Source organism: Aotus nancymaae, unplaced genomic scaffold (assembly GCF_030222135.1).
Source record: "Aotus nancymaae isolate 86718 unplaced genomic scaffold, 86718_ANA_hifiasm-v0.15.2.pri h1tg000007l, whole genome shotgun sequence".
Taxonomy (NCBI): domain Eukaryota; kingdom Metazoa; phylum Chordata; class Mammalia; order Primates; family Aotidae; genus Aotus; species Aotus nancymaae.
The window spans coordinates 8,974,184-8,998,507 of record NW_026988418.1 but is presented as its reverse complement, the minus strand read 5'-3'; the positions used below and the strand labels follow the sequence as shown (position 1 = coordinate 8,998,507).

Below are 24,324 nucleotides of genomic sequence, written 5' to 3'. Positions count from 1 at the left end.
TGTCTGAAAAGGGGTCTCTAACTCCTGGGAGTGCTGATACAGTAAAGCCCATACTGCTTGCTCTTGCCCTCCTCCTGTTCCAGTTTCCTCAGGCATGAGTTTATGAACTCCTGAGGTCCAGGCACATGCAGAGTGAAGAAATATGTGCCTGTTGAACAGCTGGGCAGAATTCTTAGCTGAAATCAGTGGCTCACATCTGTAATCCCTGCACTCTGGGAGACCGAGGTGGGTGGATTTCTTGAGTCCGGGAGTTCCAGACCAGCCTGGGCAACATGGCAAACTCTGTCTCTACAAAAAATTGGGCTGGGTGCGGTGGCTCATGCCCGTAATCCCAGCACTTTTGGAGGCCGAGGTGGGTGATCACGAGGTCAAGAGATTGAGACCATCCTAGCCAATACAGTGAAACCCCGTCTCTGCTAAAAATAAAAAAAATAGGCCAGGCGTGGTGGCTCACAACTGTAATCCCAGCACTTTGGGAGGTCGAGGTGGGTGGATCACCTCAGGTCAGGAGTTTGAGACCAGCCTGGCCAACAAGGTGAAAGTCCGTCTCTTAAAAAAAAAAAAAAAAAATTAGCTGGGTGTGGTGGCACATACCTGTAGTCCCAGCTACTAGGGAGGCTGAGGCAGGAGAATTGCTTGAACCTGGGAGTCTGAGATTGCAGTAAGCCAGATGGCAGTACTGCAGTCCAGTCTGGCGACAGAGGAAGACTCAATCTAAAAAAAAAAAAAAAAAAAAAAAAAATTAGCTGGGCATGCTGATGTGCGCCTCTAGTCCCAGCTATACCCTGGAGGCTGAATTGGAAGGATCATCTTAGTCCAGGAGTTTGAGGCTGCAAGTGAACCGTGATCACCACTGCACTCCATCCTGGGCGACAGAGTGAGACCCTTCTAAAAAAAAAAAAACAAAAACAAACAAACAAACAAAAAAAAAAACAGAAAAACAAAACCTAACCAAAAAACCCAACTTACTCCCCACCAGCTTTCTTTCAAAATCTGTTTTCAAGCTAGCTGAAGTGTTATCTCCTCCAAGCCTTCACCGAATCGAATCTCTTAGTCCTGATTAATTGCTTCCCTAGCATTTTGTTTAGCTCTACTGATTGCTCTTACTATTTCGAGTCGCTATTATTTATATATTTTTTTCCTCCTCACTATACTGAGATCCTGCAGGACGCCGCATTCTTACCGCTTTTCCTTACTCAGCTATACCTTGACCAACCCGAAAGCCGCGCCAGTCTAGTCCATTTTCATTGGTTTTATAAGTTACCAATCGTTTCTGTGTTTAACATATTTATTGGTCCATCTTGTGTTTACTGCCCCGCCCTCTAAGAGGCTCCTGGACTTGGGTTTCCCCCAGGTGTATTCCCTCCTCCTCGGTTCCGCCTTTCCCACACACTGCTTCTTCTGTTTTTACCTCGCCTTCCTCCCTATTCGTTCCCTTCGTCCTCCGGAGTTGGCGCCTACGGTTGTTGATTGGCTTTTCTGGACGCCTATTGTGCCCACCCTCATACCACGTGGCATTCCTAGCGGTAATTGGGCAATTCCGCTAGCTCGTTTATCAGGAGTTGACGGTTGATTGGCTACTCTGAGGGAGGGCTTGAGGGGGCGTGGCCAGTCGAGACCCCGCCCCCATCCCTCCTGCTGGGCCGGGCAGGCGTTTCAGTCTCTCGCGGCCCGGGAGCTCAGCAGCGCTACCAGCTGCCCTCTTGGTTCCTCTGGTCGGATTGTCCTCCTGGCCCCGCCAAACAGGCGGGGGGAGCGGCCCCGACTGTGGGGCCATGGCTGTAGCCTCCTCGTTCTCCGCCGCCGCTAGCTCCGCTGAGTCGCCGGCTTCTGCGCGAGGGACTCCCACCGCCTCCGCAGGCTAAGGAGCCGCTGCCACCACCGAGCTGTGAGGGTTACTATGCTCCCTCTTTGCCGCCGCCTCCCTCTTCTGCCCGAGCAGGCACCCCTCTGGCTGCTCAGTCCTGCCTCAGGTAAAGTGAAGAGAGGACGGGGGACACAAACCCCGGCATCCCGCCCGGCCCGCGCGCGCTGTCGCTCCACCTCCTTGGACCCGGAGCAGGGGCGCTTGCGTCCCACCGCACCCGACGGCACCCCTCGGCTTCTCAGAGGTCCCCCTCTCAGCGGCGGCGGACGCTCCCTTCCCGGCCGCTTTCCCTTTTCCTTCTCACTTCCCTCAGGCTCCCTGCCACGTCTGTTCCCCCTTAGAACCTGGGAACCCATTAAAAGTTACTTCGCTCGCATTAGGGACCTTTCTCACTTCAGATATTCAGGGATCTTTCGTTTTCTCGGAAAACTCTTGTTTCAGAGACTTCCAGCTCTGCTCCCATACCCGCTCCTGCCTCTGGGCTTCTTCACTCGACTTCACTCAGACACGCTCTTCCCTCGAAAACGTTCACCTCTACCCGGGAAAACACTTCCCTCCCCTCAGACCCTACTGCCTTCCCCCCTTCTTTCCTTCCTTGTCATCATCTCCCCTCCTTTTCCCTCTCTGCTTTTTACGCTTCAGTTTGAAGACTGAACTAAGCCAGTGTTCAGATTTTGCTAGAAGTGGAACCCAGGTTTGTGTAATTTAAAAAGCTTTAAATTGTATACCGCTGAGAACTTGCTGAGGAATTTGGACTTTATGCTACGGGCATGGAGAGCCGTTGAAGGTTTTGTAAGCAGGAGTTTGGTATGATTGCATTATCTCTGGTGAAAATATAGAGGAAGGATTGAAGGAGAAGACCCTGTAGAGGCAGAAAGGCCAGGCAGGCAGAAAACGAGTGTGCTCATCCAGGCGGGAGAGAATGGCACGAAATTCCAAGAGGTTTCAAATAGAGTTGAGTGGAATAGTAGGAAGTTTCTGACTTGGGTGATGGTGTGAGTCGGTAATGTTAACTGAAATAGGGAACATAGTGTCTGGCCATACCACCCTGAACTCGCCCGATGTCGTCTGAAATAGGGAACATAAATAAGCAATTTTGAGGGAGGGTAATGAATTTTTTTTTTTTTTGAGATGAAGTCTCGCTCTTGTCCCTCAGGCTGGAGTGCAGTGGCCCGAACGGCTCACTGCAACCTCCATCTCCCAGGTTCAAGCCATTCTACTGCCTCAGCCTCCTGAGGAGCTGGGATTACAGGCATCTGCCACCATGCCCGGCTAATTTTTGCATTTTTAGTAGATACGGGATTTCACCATGTTGGCCAGGCTGGTCTTGAACTCCTGACATCAGGTGATCTGCCTGCCTTGGCCTCCCAAAGTGCTAGGATTATGTGCATAAGCCACGGCGCTCAGCCATGAATTTGGTTTTGAACAAGTTAAGTTTCAGGGTTGTTTGTTTGTTTTTGAGACAGAGTCTTATTCTGTCACCCAGGCTGGAGTGCAGTGGCATGATCTTGGCTCACTTCAACCTCTTCCTCCTGGGTTCAAGCAATTCTGCCTAAGCTTCCCAAGTAGCTGGGATTGCAGGCATGCGCCACCAGGCTCAGCTAATTTTTGTATTTTTAGTAGAGATGGGGTTTCCCCATGTTGGCCAGGCTGGTCTCGAACGTCTGACCTCAGGTGATCTGCCTGCCTCGGCCTCTCACAGTGCTGGGATTACAGGCATGAGCTGCTGCTCTTAGCCGAGTTTGAGGTGTTTTGATATCACTGTGGGTAGCTGGAAATTCGGGTCTGAAAATTGGAAGAAAGGTTGGACCCAGACACATAAATTTAGAGGATCAAGAGAATATATGGGGAATATTTGCATGCCTTAGTATGGAATGGTAATACTGAAAGAGGAGAAGCACTGTGGACCAGAAGGAGCATCATTGTTTGAAAGGTAATAGACACTGAAAAAGAGAAATTAAGGGAATGGGACAAGAACTAGAACGTAACAGTATTATCATAGAAGCCAAAGAAAGGATTTCAGGAAAGGAGGGAGTGACTATCAATGTCATGTGCTCCAGAGGTCCAGCTGAATACGAATTAAGAAGCCCTGAATTTTCTTTTGTTTTCTTTGGTGGCAGAGTCTCACTCTGTCGCCCAGGCTGGAGTGCAGTGGTGCAATCTCGGCTCACTGCAGCCTCCAGAACTCAGGCGATCCTTCCACCTCAGCCTTCTGAGTAGCTGGGAACACAGGCAGGAGCCACCACACCCAGATAGTTTTTTGTAAAGATGGGGTTTATCTGTGTTGCCTAGGCTGGTCTCGAACTCCTGAGCTTAAAGCTGTCGGCCTTCCTCGGCCTCCCAAATTGCTGGTGTTACAGGCATGAGCCACCATGCTCCACCTGCCCTGAATTTAGCAATTAGGAGGTCACTTGTTTCCTCTGAAAGGCAGTTTTGGTAGGGTGGCAGTGAAGGCAGTAGTGAGATCATGATGGATTGAATTATTAATGAGAGGAAGTGAGTAAAATTATTATCCAGAGTTTGGTTGTGAAGGAGAGCTAATACTAGTGAAACTTGTCTTTATTGAGAATATACTATATGCCAAGTACATAAAGACGCTTTATAGATCACAACAGGCTTGTCCTTTAGATGTCAGTATCCCTCTTTTACAGTTGACAATACTGAAGACAAGGATTTGAGCAGGTACGTCAAGTTCTGAAGCCTGTGTTCTTTCCATTATGGCCCATGTGTGTTTTACTTTTCAGTACAGATGAAACAATTCTGTAAGTTGAGGGGAAAGTTCATCTAGGAAATATATCAGGCATTTTGTCCTTTGACACCAAAAAGATAGAAGTGAAAATGGATAATGATGCAGTAGAAGGGAAGGAAGGTGAGGGAGTTTGACAAATGGCCTTATTGATGTGATCAGTTATCTGTGGAGAAGTCAGTTTGGAGACTGAAGGCACTGTGGCAAGTTTCTGACTTGAGTATTATGGCCATGGGAATCTTAAATGGAAAATGAAACAGAATAAAGATTTAACAAGAAAAGATTGTTGGCCAGGTGTGGTGGCACATTTTGGATTTTTTAATCCCAGCACTTTGAGAGGCTGAGGTGGGAGGATTACTTGACCCAGGAGTTTGAGACCAGCATGGGCAACATCATGAGACCTCGTCTCTACAGAAAATTAAAAAATTAGCTGGGTGTGGTGGTGTGTGGTTGTGGTCCCAGCTACTCGAGAGGCTGAGGTGGGAGGATTTGCTTGAGACTGGGAGACAGAGGTTGTAGTGAGTCTAGATTGTGCCACTGCACTTCAGCCTGGGCAAAAAAAAAAAAAAAAAAAAAAAAAAAAAAAAAGGAAGCAAAAGAAACTCAGGAGCTAAAAGATTGTTGACCACATTGAGGGTCCTACTAGTTAGAAATAATATATTTGTAATAGGGCCCAGTAGCATGGATTTTACACTTTCTTTGACAGCCTAAGAATAGTAGGACAAAAAAGATGGTTGGATTGATTCAAAATTGGAACTTGCAGGACAGAAAGATAAAATGGGAAGCAGCTTTACACTGCTATTGATAGTGTAGGAGATGTGTTTGAGTCCAAGGGACCAAGCTGGGAGTTATAAGAAGCAAAATCTACAGGGAGGCTGGTGTACTTGGAGAATAAAAAGACAATCAGAAATGTGGTTGAAGACCAGATTTTGTAAGAAATATGTAATTGGATAGCTTGGAGTTCATTATTTCAAGGTAGAGACAAAAACTGGCTTAACTGGCTGGGTGTGGTGGCTCATGCCTGTAATCCCAGCACTTTGGGAGGCTGAGGTGGGTGGATCATGAGGTCAGGAGTTTGAAACCAGCCTGGTTAACATGGTAAAACCCTGTGTCTACTAAAAATACAAAAATTAGCTGGGCCTGGTGGCGCACGCGCCTGTAATCCCAGCTACTCAGGAAGCTGAGGCAGGAGAATCGCTTGAACCCAGGAGGCGGAAGTTGCAGTGAGCCAAGATCGTGTCACTGTAACCCAGCCTAGGTGAGACATAGTCTCAAAAAACAAAACAAAACTGACTTAACTGTCTCAAAGCTGTTGAAGGGGAATGGAGGTGTAGGTTATTGAGGTAGTAGGAGATTAAGGGGATGTGTTAACTGTGTCATCAGTATGAATGTCATAGTTGTCCAGCGTGATAGAAGGATATTGAGCAGAGGAGATAGTAAGACCTACAGGTGGGCCTGCTCACAAACAAGAGACCCAGAATTGGATTGGTGGTTCCTTGGCACTCGTTAAAAAGTAGTACTGAATGGTACAGATGTTTGTGTGTGAATTAATGGTGATATCTTCAGATACTTGATGCCCTGGATATATGATGTGGTGTTCTCTCTTACAGATATATGTTTGGGATAGACCCTCAAACACAAAAATCCTTTGCAAACTTGACATATGATGGGCTTTGATTCTGTTTAAAAATATATGTGCTGGGAGGCTAGGGACTCTCCACCTTAGGATCCTCAATAATTTTTTTTATGGTTTTAGTTAATTGTTCTTTTTTTTTTTTTTTTTGAGATGGAGTCTTGCTCTGAGTCTTGCTCTGTCACCAAGGCTAGAGTACAGTGACGCGATCTTAGTTCACTGCAGCGTCTGCTTCCCAGGTTAATATGATTCTCCTGCTCCTCATCTCCCTGAGTAGCTGGGCTTACAGGTGAGGACCACGCATGTGGTGATAATTTTTGTATTTTAGTAGAGATGGGGTTTCACCATGTTGGCCAGGCTGGTCTTGAACAGTTTTAGTTAATTGTAAAAAGAAAATTACACATTTACATATGCTCATCCTGGGCTTATATAGAGTAGAAAACTGACTTGCTTTTATGCTTTCTTCCCTGTATGAAAGTATTTATAGATATATTCTTAGTGTCATACATTTCATTTTGTTTTGCAAAAAGAATGTAGTGTTGGAATTTGAAATCTATGATAAGGGCATTTATGGGTTTCATCTTCTTCTGGTAGATGAAGCCCAATTATTACATTGTATTGTGTGGGTGATGGTGAATGTTTTGACCCAACAATGGCCATTATACTATTTACCAAGTCATCATATGGAAATGACTTCAGTATAGTCTCACCAGTGTTATTTTTCCTGAACAATCAGAGACAGTGGCAGTTTCAGAGAAAAGCCTGCTTGTAAAAGTTTTATATCTTCCATTCCTGAAAATTTCAAAAAGGCAGTGTGATAAAAGGAAAAGAACATTAGGAAAATCTTAACTGTATTCAACTCTGTTGTTATTAACTATATGATAGTTAATACAAAGGCAAATTACTTATCCTTTGTGAACTTTAGTTGTTTTTTTTAAGAGAAGTTTAATCATGGCCAAGTGCAGTGGCTCACACCTGTAATCCCAGCACTTTGGGAGGCCAAGGCGGGCAGATCATGAGCTCAGGAGATCGACACCATCCTGGCCAACATAGTGAAACTCTATCTCTACTAAAAATACAAAAATTAGCTGGGTATGGTGGCGCATGCCTGTAGTCCCAGCTACTTGGGAGGCTGAAGCAGGAGAATCACTTGAACCTGGGAGGCGGAGGTTGCAGTGAGCTGAGATTGTGCCACTGCATTCCAGCTGGGCAACAAGAGTGAGACTTCATATCAAAAAAACAAAAACAAACAAAAAAGAATAGACAGTTGGCCCTTGGACAATATAGGGGTTGGATAGCCAACCTCTGTGCAGTAGAAAATCCAAGTATAATTTATTTTTTAAGACAGGAGCATGCTGTTGCTCAGGCTGGAGTGCAGTGGCAGCATCAAGGCTCACTGCAGACTCAACTTTGTGGACTCAAGTGATCCTCCCCTTTTAGCCTCCTGAATGAGTAGCTGGGACCATGCCACCATGCCCAGCTATTTTGTGTGTGTGTGTGTGTAGATGGCCTCCCTATGTTGCCTAGGTTGGTCTCAAACTCCTGGGCATCAACAATCCTCTCATTTCAGCCTCCCAAAGTGCTGGAATTACTGGCATGAGCCACAGTACCTTGGCCCAAGTATAATTTTTGACCCCACCCCCACCCCCTGCAAAACTTAACTACTGCTGTTGTTGTTGGTGATGCATAGCCTGGCTTCATGAATTTCCTTTTTTTTTTCTTTTTGAAATGGCTGACTACTGCTGCTGCAGATCTAAATCTGTGGTATATATCAAGCAATTCAAATTTGTCTTATATTTATTTATTTATTTATTTTGATATAAACAGCCTGGCTGTTACCCAGGCTGGAGCTGTTACCCTGGCTGTTACCCAGGCTGGAGTGCAGTGGTCTGATCATAGATCACTAGGTTCAAGCCATCCTCCCATCTCCGCCTCCTGAGTAGCTGGGACTACAGCTGTGTGCCACCACTGCAGGATACGTTTTTATTTTTTTGTAGCGGCACAGTCTCACTGTGTTACCATGGCTGGTCCCAAACTCCTGGGCTTAAGTGATCCTCCTGCCTCAGCCTTCCAAAGTGCTGAGATTACAAGCGTGAGCCACCACGCCTGGCCAACTTTTTCTTATAGTGTCATGACTTTTCTCTGTTTCTTGAGAGCACTTCCAGCATTAGTGGCACTTGGTATGGATCTCATGGTGTTATTCAGGGTTTACAGTATTGCACTAAGCACAATGAAAAATATGCAAGAACCTCAAGAGATCACTTTTTACTGTGACACTTTTGTTTTTTTGGGACGGAATTTCACTCCTATTACCCAGGCTGGAGTGCAATGGCGCGATCTTGGCTCACTGCAACCTCCGCCTCCTGGGGTCAGGCAATTCTCCTGCCTCAGCCTCCTGAGTAGCTGGGATTACAGGCATGCACCACCGTGCCCAGCTAATTTTTTTTGTATTTTTAGTAGAGACGGGGTTTCACCATGTTGACCAGGATGGTCTCGATCTCTTGACCTCATGATCCTCCCGCCTCGGCCTCCCAAAGTGCTGGGATTACAGGCGTGAGCCACCGCGCCCGACCTACTGTGACACTTTTTACTGGAGGAAGGAACTGTTCATAGAGAGATGATTAGCATCACATAGCATTTTAAGGGATACTCACAATGCTTGCTCACTGAAACAGCAACAGTAGGTGGCTCCAGAATTATTACAGAAGTACAGTATATACTACAGTTAATTTTATGCAGTTATTACTTAATACTACATCTTCGCATCTTCCCATTTACTGTTGACTGTGAATGGCACCATGTATGATCTGTGTTTGTGTGCATAATTTTTTTTTTTTGACCCGGAGTTTTGCTCTTGTTGCCCGGACTGGAGTGCAATGGCGCGATCTCGGCTTACCGCAACCTCCACCTCCTGGATTCAAGCGGGTCTCCTTCCTCAGCTTCCCAAGTAGCTGCGATTACAGGCACACACCACTATGCCCAGCTAATTTTGTATTTTTAGTAGAGATGGCATTTCCTCCATGTTGGTCAGGCTGGTCTCGAACTCCCGACCTTGGCCTCTCAAAGTGCTGGGATTACAGGTGTGAACCACTGTGCCCGGCCTGTGTGCATAAGTTTGTATAAATTTTAACTTTTTATAATAGATTTGTGTATATCTTATAGTAAATGATAAAATAGACTAGTATCTACATATATTTTCTGCATTCATGGTGTAAGTTAAGACTTTTTCTTAATATTTTTGGTATTTCTAGGTTAGGTGCTTTGCTGTGAGTTTTTTCAAAGTGTTACAAATATACAAAAATTTAAAAAATATATTTGTTGAAAAAAAATCTGTGTGTAATCCAGGTTTGCCTGTAGTTTTAGCTACTCCAAAGGCTGACTTGGGAAGATTGCCTCAGGCCAGGAGTTTGAGGCTGTAGCATGCTATGATCACACTTTGAATAGCTACTGCATATGAGTAGACCTGTATGGTTCAAACTTGTGTTGTTCAAGGGTCAATTGTATAATCTTGTTTTTCCCACTTTTCATCTAAAGTTGCCCATGGTTCCCCACTATTCTGTACTTCCTACCCCCAATCTTGCTTATTTACTTCATATATCTTGGAGACCTTTCCAGATCACTACATAGAGAGCTTCCTCATTCCTTTTTCTTGTTTTGGTTATATAAATATTATTATTGTTTTTTGAGACAGAGTCTCACTTTGTCGCCCAGGTTGGAGTGCAGTGGCATGATCTTGGCTTACTGCAACCTCTGCCTCTGGGGCTCAAGTGATTCTTGTGCCTTAGCCTCCCGAGTAGCTGGGACTACAGGTATTCGCCACCACACCCAGCTAATTTTTTGTATTTTAGTAGAGACAGGGTTTCACCATGTTGCCCAGAGTGGTCTCAAACTAATGAGCTCAGGTGATCCTCCTGCCTTGGCCTCCAAAAGTGCTGGGATTACAGGCGTGAGCCACTGTGCCCAGCCTTTTTTTTTTTTTTTTTTGAGATGGGGTTTTTCGCTCTTGTTGCCCAAGCTGGAGTGCAATGGCATGAGGTGCAACCTCCACCTCCCAGGTTCAAGTGATTCTCCTGCCTCAGCCTCCTTAGTAGCTGGGATTACAGGTCTGCGCCATCACGCCCAGCTAATTTTTTGTATTTTTAGTAGAAACAGGATTTCGCCATGTTAGCCAGGCTGGTCTCAAACTCCTCAGGTGATTCACTCATCTTGGCCTCCCAAAGTGCTAGGATTACAGTTGTGAACCACCATGCCTGGCATAAGTATTTTAATTTTTAAGAATATTATCTGAAGGTTAAGCTTCTACACACACACACACACACACACACACACACACACACACACACACATTTTTTTTTGAAGAAGGGCTCACTCTATTGGCCAGGCTGGAGTGCAGTGGCTTAATCACAGCTCATTGCAATCTTGACTTCCTGGGCTTAAGGGATCTCCTCACCTCAGCCTCCCAAGTAGCTGGGTCTACAAACATGCATCACCACACCTGTCTAATTTAAAAAAATTTTTTGTAGAGACAAGGTCTCACTATGTTGCCCAGGGTGGTCTCAAACTCCTGGGCTCAAGTGATCCTCCTGCCTCAGCCTCCGAAAGTGCTGGGATTACAGGCGTGAGCCACTGTGCCTGGCCAATCTTTTTATATTGGAGTCACTCATATTTCCTATTCTGTGAACTGCCTGTTTAAATCCTTTACCTGTTTTTTGTTGAGTCATAGGTCACTTTCCTACTGATTTCTAGGAATTTCTCTAAAACAATAAATGTTTTATTGGTGATATGTATTGGAGATATTTTCTTCATTTTTATATTTATCTTCTGACTTCTTTCATTCCCAAGCAGAAGTTTTAGATTTTTATATAGAGAGACTTCTCAGTCTTTTTTTTTTTTAGACCAAGTCTTGCTGTCACCCAGGCTGGAGTGCAGTGGTGCGATCTCGGCTTACTGCAACCTCTGCCTCCCGGGTTCAAGTGATTCTCCTGCCTCAGCCTCCTGAGTAGCTGGGACTACAGGCACTTGCCACCACGCCAAGCTAATTTTTTTTTGGTGTTTTTAGTAGAGACAGGGTTTACCACGTTGGCCAGGCTGGTGTCAAACTCCTGACCTTGTGATCTGCCCACCTTGGCCTCTCAAAGTGCTGGGATTACAGGCATAAGCCACCACACCTGGCCTTCAGTCTTTTCTTTTATGGCTTTTGGATTTTGAGTAAAAAAAATAGAAGGGCCTTATGCATTTCAGTCCGTAGTTTTTTAATCTATCCAATGGGAACAGGAAAACAATTATCGTGAAGGTCAAAGTGCTCTGTGAACTGTAAACTGTAAATCATTATACAGATTAAATTGTATTAATATACAATTAAATAATTATTTATTAAATTGTCTTTGGAACAAGTAAGGAGGCTTTTCTCTCTTCCTCTGCATTAAATAAAATAGAGTGATATAATTTTCTTTTTGGACCGGTCATGGTGGTGTACACCTGTAATCCCAGCTGCTTGGGAGGCTAAGGCAGGAGAATTGCTTGAACCCAGGAGGCAGAGGTTGCGGTGAGCCAAGATTGAGCCATTACACTCCAGCCTGGTCAACAAGAGGAAAACTCTGTCTCAAAAAAAAAAAAAAATTTTTTTTTGCAGTATGGAAAACTAGGGTGGTACTGATCTTGTAGTCAGTGTTTTCCTTGGGCAGAATATTCTTCACAGTGACTTTCACAATGATTTCACTGTAGAAATCATAAATTTTTTTTTATACTTTAGTCTCTTTATTCTTTGTATTAAGTATAATTAGAATCTGACTAAAAGTTGTCAACATTTGTTTCATTTTCACATTGCATAGTATTTACTTTGGTAGGAATTTGTAATTTGGGAGGACGCTAAAAATTTTTTGGCGATTATAAAAGTAATGCATATTCATTAAGGAAGAATTGGAAAATAGAGAAGATTTTAAAGGTGAAGATATACATTATTCATAATTTGCCCACAATTCAAAAAGTTAAAAACAGGCTGGGCACGATGGCTCATCCCTGTAATCCCAGCACTTTGGGAGGTTGAGGTAGGTGGATCACGTGAGCTCAGGAGTTTGAGACCAGCCTGGCTAACATGGTGAAACCCCATCTCTACTAAACATACAAAAATTAGCTGGGCATGTTGGTGCATACCTGTAATCCCAGCTACTCGGGAGGCTGAGGCAGGGGAATTGCTTGAACCCAGGAGGCAGAGGATATTTTGGTTGAGTGAATGAAAGAATGAGTATGTTTTTCACATTGAAAATGTAGAATCTCGATGTCCTATTTATTTTCTTTTTTCTCCACTGTACATTTTGATTCAATATTGTAGCATTATACTTTGTATTGCTATAGTGTGTTTGAAGGTAAGTTTGAGTCCAAGCCATTATGAAGCTCATAGTCCAGTAAAAGAGATGATAAGCAACAATTAAAATACTATATGATGACTGTAATAACCAAGACTTGTTCAGGGTGGTATCAAAGCACAGAAAACGAGATTGAGGGGTCAGAGAACACCTCCAATATGAGATGATTACTGAGAGAGTCAAGTGGAAGAGGATGGGAAGAACACACCAGGGAGAAAGAATATTACACGCATAGATATTGAAGTGTGAGCAGGGCTCTACAAATATAGCAGTTCTCTATGTTTGGAGTAGACTGACTGTGGATAGTGGAATGGAGATAGATGAGGCTGGAGATGTGGGTAGGAGTCAAATGAGGCAGAACTTTTGTATGACACATGAATGATTTTCCAATTTACTTAGCCTGGCAGACAGATTGAAAAAGGTGTAAGAGTGGAGCTAGGAAGACTAAAAAGACATTAATTGAGTTCCAAGAAAGTAGTATAGTCAGATTGCTGCAAGAGCTAGAATGACCTGAGGTAGGAAGTCAGCACTATATCAGAAAGGTATAAGCTGAGGTAGGAGGTCAACACTACATCAGAGGGGTGGGTTAAGTGTGGGGAATAATGATTAAGCTAATTATAGTGGAGCAGAGTCTTCGAATGCCAGGCTAAATAATTTTATAAGCAATAGATATCATTGAAGATTTTTAACTGTCACCCGTATTGTGTTAACTGTTACAAGTTGCGATTTGCTTCCTTCCAGCTAGTCTGAAATATTGTTGAAATCTTTCTTTCTTTCTTTTTTTTTTTTTTTGAGTAGGAGTCTCATTCAGCTGCCCAGGTTGGATTGCAGTGGTGCGATCTTGGCTCACTGCAACCACCGTTTCCTGGGTTCAAGCAATTCTCCCGTCTTAGCTTCCTGAGTAGCTGGGATTACAGGTACCCGACATCATGCCCGGCTAATTTTTGTGTTTTAGTAGAGACAGTTTCACCATGTTGGCCAGGCTGGTATTGAAATTCCTGGCCTCAGGTGATCTGCCCGCCTCAGCCTCCCAAAGTGCTATGATGACAAGTGTGAGCCACTGCACCCAACTGAAATCTTTCATACCTATGAAATAGTAGAAATATTATTATTATTATTATTATTTTTGAGATGGAGTTTTGCTCTTGTTGCCCAGGCTGGAGTGCAATGGCACAATCTCGGCTCACCGTAACCTCTGCCTCCCAGGTTCAAGCGATTCTCCTGCCTCAGCCTCCTGAGTAGCTGGGATTACAGGCATGCACCACCACGCCCAGCCAGTTATATATATATATATATATATATATATATATATATATATATATATATATTTTTTTTTTTGAGACGGAGTTTCACTCTTGTTACCCAGGCTGGAGTGCAATGGCGCAATGTCGGCTCACCGCAACCTCCGCCTCCTGGGTTCAGGCAATTCTCCTGCCTCAGCCTCCCAAGTAGCTGGGATTACAGGCACGCGCCACTATGCCCAGCTAATTTTTTGTATTTTTGGTAGAGATGGGGTTTCACCATGTTGACCAGGATGGTCTCGATTTCTTGACCTTGTGATCCACCCGCCTCGGCCTCCCAAAGTGCTGGGATTACGGGCTTGAGCCACCGCGCCCGGCCTCAGTTTTATATTTTTAATAGAGATAGGGTTTCTCCATGTTGGTCAGGCTGGTCTCGAACTCCCGACCTCAGATGATCTGCCCACCTTGGCCTCCCAAAGTGCTAGGATTACAGGCGTGAGCCACCGCACCTGGCCAACAGCAGAAATATTATTAAAGAAAATTTTTTTTTTTTTTTTTTTTTTTTGAGACGGAATTTCACTCTTGTTACCCAGGCTGGAGTGCAATGGTGCGATCTTGGCTCACTGCAACCTCCGCCTCCTGGGTTCAGGCAATTCTCCTGCCTCAGCCTCTTGAGTAGCTGGGATTGCAGCCACACGCCACCATGCCCAGCTAAATTTTTGTATTAGTAGAGACGGGGTTTCACCATGTTGACCAGGATGGTCTCGATCTCTTGACCTTGTGATCCACCCGCCTCGGCCTCCCAAAGTGCTGGGATTACAGGCTTGAGCCACCGCGCCCGGCCATTATTAAAGAAAATTATATCTTAAAAGGAGTAGAATTTTGGACTGAAAAATGACTGAAAAAGATATATATAGTGCAGGAAAAAGGTGTCAAGTTAAAAAATATATGTATATATATGAAAGACTTAAGAAAATAGGCATTACTAAGTATGCATGGGTTAAACATAAAGAAAAAGAAAAAAAGAAAAAAGTAAAGAGAAAATAGGCATTATGTGGAAATACTTTTTATAAAAAAAATTATGCTTGTCTCCTTTGGATTTTTTTTTTTTTTTTTTTTTTTTTTTTGCGACAGGCTTTTGCTCTGTGGCCCAGGCTGGAGTACAATGGCATGATCACAGCTCACTGCAGCCTTGACCTCCCATGCTCAAGCAATCCTCCCATCTCAGCCTCTTGCATAGCTGGGACTACAGGTGCACGCCACCACACCTGGCTAATTTTATTTTTTGTAAAGATGAGGTCTCACTATGTTGCCCTTACTGCTTTGGATCTTTTTCTTTCGAGATGGAGTCTCACTCTGTGGCCCAGGCTGGAGTGCAGTGGTTCGATCTTGGCTCACTGCAACCCCTGCCTCCTGGGTTCAAGTGATTCTCCAGCCTCAGCCTCCCGAGTAGCTGGGATTATAGGCATCTGCCACCATGTGTGACTAATTTTTGTATTTTTAGTAGAGGCAGGGTTTCACCATATTGGCTAGGCTGGTCTCAAACTCCTGATTTCAAGTGATCCACCTACCTTTGCCTCCCAAAGTACTGGGATTACAGGTGTGAGCCACCACGCCCAGCCTTTCTTTCTTTCTTTTTTTTTTGAGACAGAGTCTTGCTCTGTTGCACAGGCTGGAGTGCGGGCTCTTGGCTCAATGCAACCTCTGCCTCCTGGGTTCAAGCTATTCTCTTGCCTCAGCCTCCCCAGCAGCTGGGATTACAGGCATGTGCCACCACACTCAGCTAATTTTTGTATTTTTAGTAGAGACAGGGTTTCACCATGTTGGCCAGGCTGGTCTTGAACTCCTGACCTCTTGATCCACCCACTTCAGCCTTCCAGAATGCTGGGATTACAGGCATGAGCCACTGCACCCGGCCTTGCTTTGGTTTCTTAAGACTGGATAACTCTCTTAGCATGCTAAAGCTCTGGTCCTATTGAGACTTCACAACTAGTTTAGGAAAATCATATTGAAAACCCTTTTAAAGCTCCATAATTACATTATAATGTACATCCTTAACTGAAACTGAAATGTACTTTCCTGAACTTTTATTAGGAAGAAAATATTAAAGGAAGCAAACCTCTATCAGAAAGTTAAAGAAATTCTAGCTATTATACATCAGTTAGTATAAATTTCATGAATGACTGTATCTTTTGTATTTGTTTTCTTTTTTTTTTTTTTTTTTTTTTTTTTTTGAGACGGAGTTTCGCTGTTGTTACCCAGGCTGGAGTGCAATGGCGCATTCTCAACTTACCACAACCTCCGCCTCCTGGGTTCAGGCAGTTCTCCTGCCTCAGCCTCCCGAGTAGCTGGGATTACAGGCACACGCCACCATGCCCAGCTAATTTTTTGTATTTTTAGTAGAGACGGGGTTTCACCATGTTGACCAGGATGGTCTCGATCTCTTGACCTCGTGATCCACCCGCCTTGGCCTCCCAAAGTGCTGGGATTACAGGCGTGAGCCACTGCGCCCGGCCTGGTATAATTTTTTTATTTTACCAACTATTTGGTAAAAATTTTTTCAGTATATAGGTTTCCACACTCATGATCTTTGATTTTCTTCAGTGTATAAGTTTATACATTCATAGTCATTGATTATTCAATTTTTACATTCTCTGTCCATCTATCCTCTTATTTAACATTATATCATACATTTGTGTAGCTGATAGTCTAAGCTACTATGACAGGAAGGAGAAAGAATGATTTTTAGTTATTCTAACCTTTTAATCTTTTGTTATTTTTTAAAGTAATGCATAACTTTTATTTTCTTTTTGAGACAGGGTCTTGCTTTGTTGTCTAGGCTGGAGTGTGGTAGCATGATCAGGCCTCACTAAAGTCCCAACCTTTTGGGCTCAAGTGGTCCCCATTGCCTCAGCTCCCTGAGTAGCTAGGACTAAAGGTGCATGCCATTATGCCCAGCTAATTTTTTGATTTTTTGAAGAGACGGGGTCTTACTATGTTGAATAGGTTGGTCTTGAACTCCTGGGCTCAAGCTGTCCTCCTGCTTCAGCCTTCAAAGGAGGCAGCTGGGCACAGTGGCTCATGCTTGTAATCCCAGCACTTTGGGAGGCCGAGGTGGGTGGATCACTTGAGGTCAGGAGTTTGTGACCAGCCTGGCCAACACGATGAAACCCTGTCTTTAATAAAAATACAAAAATTAGCTAGGCGTGGTGGTGCGCGCTTGTAATCCCAGCTACTTGGGAGGCTGAGGCAGGAGAATTTCTTGAACTGGGGAGGTGGAGGTTGCAGTGAGCTGAGATTGTACCACTGCACTCTAGCCTGGGTGACAAAGCAAGACTCTGTCTCAGAAAATAAAAGTCTCATATAAAGCATCTCCTTTACCAAGATGACAATTTAGTATATGTAGTCCTCTAAATTGTTTTCCAGGCTTTTAGCAATGTTTACTAATATGTTAAAATATAAAAAAATTACTGTACATTCTATTCTGCATCTTGCTATTATCACTTAGCAGTGAAACTTGAATATATAATTAGTATGCATAGAATTTACCTGATTCTTTTTTAAAACAGTTTTTTTAGAGATGGGGGTCTCGCTATTTTGCCTAGGCTGGTCTAGAACTCTTGGGCTCAAGGGATTATCCCCCTCGGCCTCCCAAAATGGTAGGATTACAGGTGTGAGCGACTGTGCCTAGCCACCTTATTTTATTTTATTTTTTTAGAGACGGGGTCTCGCTATGTTGCCCAGGCTGGAATGCAGTGGCTGTTCACAGGTGCGATCCCACTACTGATAAGCACGGGAGTTTTGATCTGCTCTGTTTCCGATCTAGGCCAGTTCACCCCTCCTTAGGCAACCTGGTGGTCCCCCGCTCCCGGGAGGTCACCATACTGATGCCGAACTTAGTGCAGACACCCGAATGGCTTAGCGCACTACAGCCCAGAAGCTTGAGCTCCTGGGCTCAAGTGATCCTCCCACCTCAGCCTCCTGAGTAACTGGGACAACAGGCACGCACAGTGCCTGGCACTTCATTCTTTTAATTACTACATAATATTAAGTTGTATAGATGCACATTGATTGATTGATTGGTTTTGCTCTAGTGCCCAGGGTGGAGTGTAGTGGTGTTATCTTGGCTCACTGCAACCTCTGCCTCCTGGGCTCAAGAGATCCTCCTGCCTCAGCCTCCCAAGTAGCTGGGACTACAGGGATTACAGGCACCGGCCACCACGCTTGGCTAATTTTTGTGTTTTTTGTAGATATAAGGCCTCCTCATGTTGCCCAGACTGGTCTTAAACTCCTGAGCTCAAATGATCCATCTGCTTCAGGTCTCCCAAAGTGCTGAGATTACAGGTGTGAGCCATTGTGCCTGGCCCGAACTGTAATTTATTTAATCTATCTCTATTTTTTGATATTTGGATGGTCTCAATTTATCTTTCTTACTGTATTAGTCAGGGTTCTCTAGACGGACAGAACTAATAGGATATATGTATATATGTAAGGGAGTTTATTAAGGAGAATTGGCTCAGATGATCACAAGGTAAAGTCCCACAATAGGCCATCTGCAAGTTGAGGAGCAAGGAAGCCAGTGGCGAATTGGTCTAAGTTCCAAAACCTGAAAAGTAGGGAAGCCAACAGTGCAGCCTTCAGTCTGTGGCCAAAGGCCTGAGAGTCCCTGACAAATCACTGGTGTAAGTCCAAGGGTCTAAAAGCTGAAGAACTTGGAGTCTGATATTCAAGGGCAGGAAGCATCCAGCATGGGAGAAAGATGAAGGCCAGAAGACTCAGAAAGTCTGCTCTTCCATCTTCTGCCTGCTTTATTCTAGCCACACTGGCAGCTGATTAGATGATGCCCACCCTGACTGAGGGTGGGTCTTCTCCCAGTCCACTGACTCAAATGTTAATCTTCTTTGGCAGCACCCTCACAGACACACCAGGAACGGTACTTTGCATCCTTCAATCCAATCAGGTTGACACTCAATATTAACCATCACAGTTGCTAATGATGTATACTTTAATATTCTTGTACATATATCTTTGTGTTCTGATAGCAACTGTCATTTTTCATGGCCATAAAAATATTCTCTTGGCCGGGTGCGGTGGCTCACATCTATAATCCCAGCACTTTGGGAGGCCAAGGCGAGTGGAACACCTGAGGTCAGGAGTTCAAGACCAGCCTGGCTAACATGGTGAAGCCCTGTCTCTACTAAAAATACAAAACTTAGCCGGGGGTCTTGGCAGATGCCTGTAGTCCCAGCTGCTCAAGAGGCTGAGGCAGTAGAATTGCTTGAACCCAGGAGGCAGAGGTTGCAGTGAGCCAAGATCACATCACTACACTCTAGCCTGGGCAACAGAGTGAGACTCCATCTCAAAAAAAAAAAAAAAAAAAAAAAAAAAAAAAGGCCAGGCGTGGTGGCTCATGCCTGTAATACCAGCACTTTAGGAGGCTGAGGTGGGCGGATCACCTGAGGTGAGGAGTTTGAGACCAGCCTGATCAACATGGAGAAGCCCCATCTCTACTAAAATTACAAAATTAGTCGGGCATGGTGGCGCATGCCTGCAATCCCAGCTACTTGGGGGGCAAAGGCAGGAGAATCGCTTGAACCCAGGAGGCTGAGGTTGTGGTGAGCTGAGATCAGGTTCAAGTGATTCTTCTGCCTCAGCCTCCTGAGTAGCTGGGACTATAGGCATGCACCACCACACCCCGCTAATTTTTTGTGTATTTTTGGTAGAGTTGGGGTTTCATCATGTTGGCCAGGCTGGTCTTGAACTCCTGACCTTAGGTGATCTGCCCGCCTTGGTCTCCCAAAGTGTTGAGATTACAGGCGTGAGCCCCATGCCTGGCAGAAAAATGTTATATATAATCTTAATATCATTATTATACTTAAAATTAACAGTAATTTTCTACTATTATCTAGTAGTAGTGCTTAGTAAAATTTCCCCAGTTGGCTAGGCATGGTGGCTTATACCTATAATCCCAGGACTTTGGGAGGTGAGGCAGGAGGATTGTTTGAGCCTAGGAGTATAAGGCTGCAAGTAAGCTATGATTGAGCCACTGTACTCCAGCCTGGGTGATAGAGCAAGACCTTATCTCAAAAAAAAAAAAAAAAAAAATCCCCAATTACCTTTTATAGCTGATTTGTTCAAATCAGGACCTAGCCAAGTATCGTCATTGCATTTGGTTGTTTTAACTGTTAATTCTTCAGAGGCAGAATTTGAACACAGTACTGTGTACTCCAATGCCTTTGCTTTTTGTTGTTGTTGTTGGAAAGAAGAAAAGCTTTTTAACAACCAGAACTTTGCAATAATAAAACAGATTGCTGGTGTGAGCTCTTTGTTACTGGTGTTGTTTTAGTAGGCCAGGCTGACTCTGCCTTCTTTAGTGTCCAATCCAGCGGACACTTTTCTTTATACCATATACTACTTTGTGGCATTTGATGTCTTTGCTCTTTCCACTTTTGGTTTCTGTGACATATTAGCTTGGGCAAAAGTAATTGTGACTTTTGTCATTACTATCAATGGCAAAAATACTTTCTTTTTATTTGAGATGGAGTTTTGCTCTTGTTGCCCAGGCTGGAGTGCAATGGCATGATCTCGGCTCACCACAATCTCTGCCTCCTGGGTTCAAGCAATTCTCCTGCCTCAGCCTCCCGAATAGCTGGAATTACAGGCATGTGCCACCATGCCTGGCTAATTTTGTATTTTTAGTAGAGACGGAATTTCCTGTGTTGGTCAGGCTGGTCTGGAACTCCCGACCTCAGGTGATCCACCTGCCTCGGCCTCCCAAAGTGCTGGGATTACAGGCATTAGCCACCATGCCTGGCCTGGCAAAAATACTTTCTTCTGGTTTTATTCTTGCTTTTTTCTTTTTTTTTTAGTCTCATTGGTATACTCTTCCTTTTTTCATCCTATGTATATTGATGTTCCCTTGGCCTCTTATCTGCTTTCACCTAAGCACAAAAAGCAGGGGCCTGGGCTTTGGTACATAGTAGGAACTCAGTATTATCTATAATCATATTCTCTACTTTGGGAAATTCTTTAGTAAGTGCTAGTGACTTTTAAGTGTACATCTCCATTCTGGTCCTCTCTCCTAAGCTCCAGTGTGGTGTCTCCAACAGCCTTTATAACTTTCACCGTAAGTTTCTGTTTTATGTCACGGCTTAGGGCCTGGTGGATTGAAGTTACACAGCAAATATGATGCTTATTTAGAAGAGCTAATATATGCTCCTAAGCTCCAGTGTGGTGCCTCCAGCAGCCTCCTGGACATTGTTAACTGGTGTTCCTAAAGGCAACTTAAACTCAGCAAGATCTGAGAAGAATTCGCATCTCCTTACAAATCATTTCCTTTAGATGAATGGCTAGCCATTCTCCCAGTTACCTAAACCAGAAACATGGGAGGGATTCTAGTTAAACTTGGAGTCATCCTGGGTACCTCTTGTACCTCCTATATCCATTTGATCACCTTTTTTTTTTTTTTTTTTTTGAGATGGAGTTTTGCTTTTGTCGCCCAGGCTGGAGTGCAATGGCGCGATTTTGGCTCACTGCAATTTCTGCCTCCTGGGTTCAAGCAATTCTCCTGCCTCAGCCTCCCAAGTAGTTGGGATCACAAGTGCCTGCCACCATGCCTGGCTAATTTTTGTATTTTTAGTAGAGATAAGGTTTCACCATGTTGGACAGGGTGGTCTTGAACTCCTGACCTTAGGTGATCCACCCTCTTCTACTTCCCAAAGTGCTGGGATTACAGGTGTGAGCCACTGTGCCCGGCCTTGATCACCTTTTTAAAAATGTCACTTATCTCTACCTAGCATGGTAGTGCTGGGTTGTAGTCCCAGCTATTAAGGAGGCTGAGGCAAAGGGGATCCCTTGAGTTTATGAGTTTGAGGCTATAGTGTGCAATAATCATGCCTGAGAAGTCCAGCCTGGGCAACATAGTGAGACCCCTATCTCTCTCTCTTTCTCTCTCTCTCTCTCTCTCTCTCTCTCAGAGACAGAGTCTCATTCTGTCACCCAGGCTGAAGTGCAGTGGGGCGATCTCAGCTCACTGCAACCTACACCTCCCAGGTTCAAGCGATTCTCCTACCTCAGCCTCCGGAGTAGCTGGGATTACAGGCACTCGCCACCACGCCCAGCTAATTTTTTTGTGTTTTTAGTAGAGACAGGGTTTTGCCATGTCAGCTAGGCTGGTCTTGAACCCCTGATCTCAGGTGATCCACCCGTGTTGGCCTCCCAAAGTGCTGGGATTATAGGCATGAGCCACCGTGTCTGGTCTCAGACCCCCCATCTCTAAAAAAATAGGTCACTTATCTTCTCTTACTTCTCTGTCCTCACTGCCAGTACCTTAAATAAGCCTTCCCTCTTATTTGTCATTAATAATTATCTTATTGCATTGTATTATATTCATTGATTTACATATGTCTTTCTGGGAGACTGAGCTCCTGGAAAGATGGAGTCATGTTTTATTCCATTTTGTACATCCTCCTACCAGAGAGGCAATATTAATATAGTGATTAAGAGTACAGGCTCTGTGTTTGAAATTCTAGCTCTACCACTTCTTTAATTTTTTTTTTTTAAGACAGGGTTTCACCATGTTAGCCAGGGTGGTCTTGAACTCCTGACCTCAGGTGATCCACCCGCCTTGGCCTCCCAAAGTGCTGAGATTACAGGTGTGAGCCACTACGCCCAGCTGGCTCTACCACTTCTTGGTTATGAGATTGAGCAAGTTAAGTAATTCCTTAATGCCTTCGTTTACACAGTTATAAATTGGGGGTAATAATAGTATCTATTTTGTAGGATTGTTATGGATATAACAGTAAATGCTCTGTAAATACTATGGCACCTGTCATAATGCCTTGCACTAAATACTCAATTTAGCTTCCCTAATCCCTTCTCACTAAAATACCAGTAGTGCTCATTCTACACCCCACCATTGTGACAATAATGCCTTATATTTTTCTGGTAATGTGATGGTAACTGTAGTTATCTCTGCTCCAAAAAAAATTTGAATCAATAGAGGGGATTCCTGAATTGGTCAAAAGATTAAACTAGTTCACCTCTGACTGCCTTTATAACTTTTCCCCTAAGTTTCTGTTTTATGTCATGGCTTAGAGCCTGGTGGATTGAAGTTACACAGCAAATATGATGCTTATTTAGAAGAGCTAATATGCTTTTAAGAACTGGCTTTTGATCTGTCTAGTACTAATATATGCCATTGTGTATATTCGTGGTTAATTAGATAGGGATGCCAGTTTTTATGCTAGATTGCCCTTGGTTTGAATGGAAACTGCAACTCATTATTTCACAGCAGGATGGCAAGCTCAGCAGTATTGCTTTTATTTTTAATTAGACAGTCATCCTGAAATGTGTCTGTATTTGCTGTGTTGGTCCATAGAAAGGAAAACAGCTGAGCAGACCTGTCATGTAGATTTGCCATGTATTTGGCATTGACACCTAGCTAATGTACTCTTCAGTATTCTCATTCTAGAAAATAAATGGCCAGTTTTCTGGGCTACATATTGCTCATAATGAATCCTCCATTTATTTTGAATTAGGTAGGGACTTTTTATGATCATAGAAAGAAAACAATGTGATGAGGATATTGATGTATTATGTTTGCATTCTTTTTCTTTTTTTTTTTTTCCTTTTTTTTTTGAGATGAAGTCTTGCTCTTGCTCTGTCACCCAGGCTAGAGTGCAATGGCGTGATCTCAGCTCACTGCAACCTCTACCTCCTGGGTTCAAGAGATTATCCTGCTTCAGCCTCCCAAGTAGCTGGGACTACAGGCACGCACCACTACTTGGCTAATTTTTTGTATTTTTAGTAGAGATGGGGTTTCACCGTGTTCGCCAGGACGGCCTTGATCTCCTGAACTCGTGATCCGCCTGTCTTGGCCTCCCAAAGTGCTGGGATTACAGGCACAAGCCACCCCGTGCCTCGCCTCTTTTTCTACTCTTTCTATCTAGGGTATAAAAGTTCACTGAATTCTCAGAAATCCTTTTTACTTATTTTGTGGGATAATATTACCAACTTTGTGTACATATGATTCCCTATTTGGATGGACATTGACAATTTTTGATTGCTGGCTGACACTTTGCCTAATCCAGCTACCTGTTGGTAGATAGCTTTTTAGTGCATTCCAGGATTATGTTTGTGTCTTCCCTGTTGTTTTATCTACTTTGTTTTGGTGAAATGCAGGGGTAAGAAATAACAGATAATGTGCATTAGAATGGAAAATAGAGAATGATTGGGATTTGTTATATTTTCCTTGTCAGCATGGCATCCATTCTTTAGAAAGTCTGTTTAAATCAGTGCTAATTATGTCTGTAGAATATGATTGAATGAAGAAAGTCTTTTGCCTCAGACACTGGGAGAACTATCATTTGTACACTTTTTAGTCTCCCTATTGAGAGAAATTGGGGAATAGTAGTAGCTTTCTTTCTTTCTTTTTTTTGATTACTGTAGCCTTGTAGTATAGTTTGAAGTCA

General features: G+C 43.9%; 1 protein-coding gene across 4 annotated transcripts in view; it reads left to right on the top strand.

Annotated features, from left to right (window-relative positions):
- Positions 1-1,661: 1,661 nt before the first annotated feature.
- TESK2 (testis associated actin remodelling kinase 2) overlaps positions 1,662-24,324 on the top strand; it is a 150,677-nt gene continuing 128,014 nt past the window's right edge. The window contains exon 1 of one of the 4 annotated variants that reach the window (XM_064372287.1): positions 1,662-1,973. The gene's annotated coding sequence lies outside the window, so the exon portion shown is untranslated. Of the gene's footprint in view, positions 1,974-2,459; positions 2,562-6,406; positions 6,536-24,324 lie in introns of those variants that run through there. The other 3 variants (XM_064372290.1, XM_064372289.1, XM_064372288.1) reach the window with 3 other exon arrangements.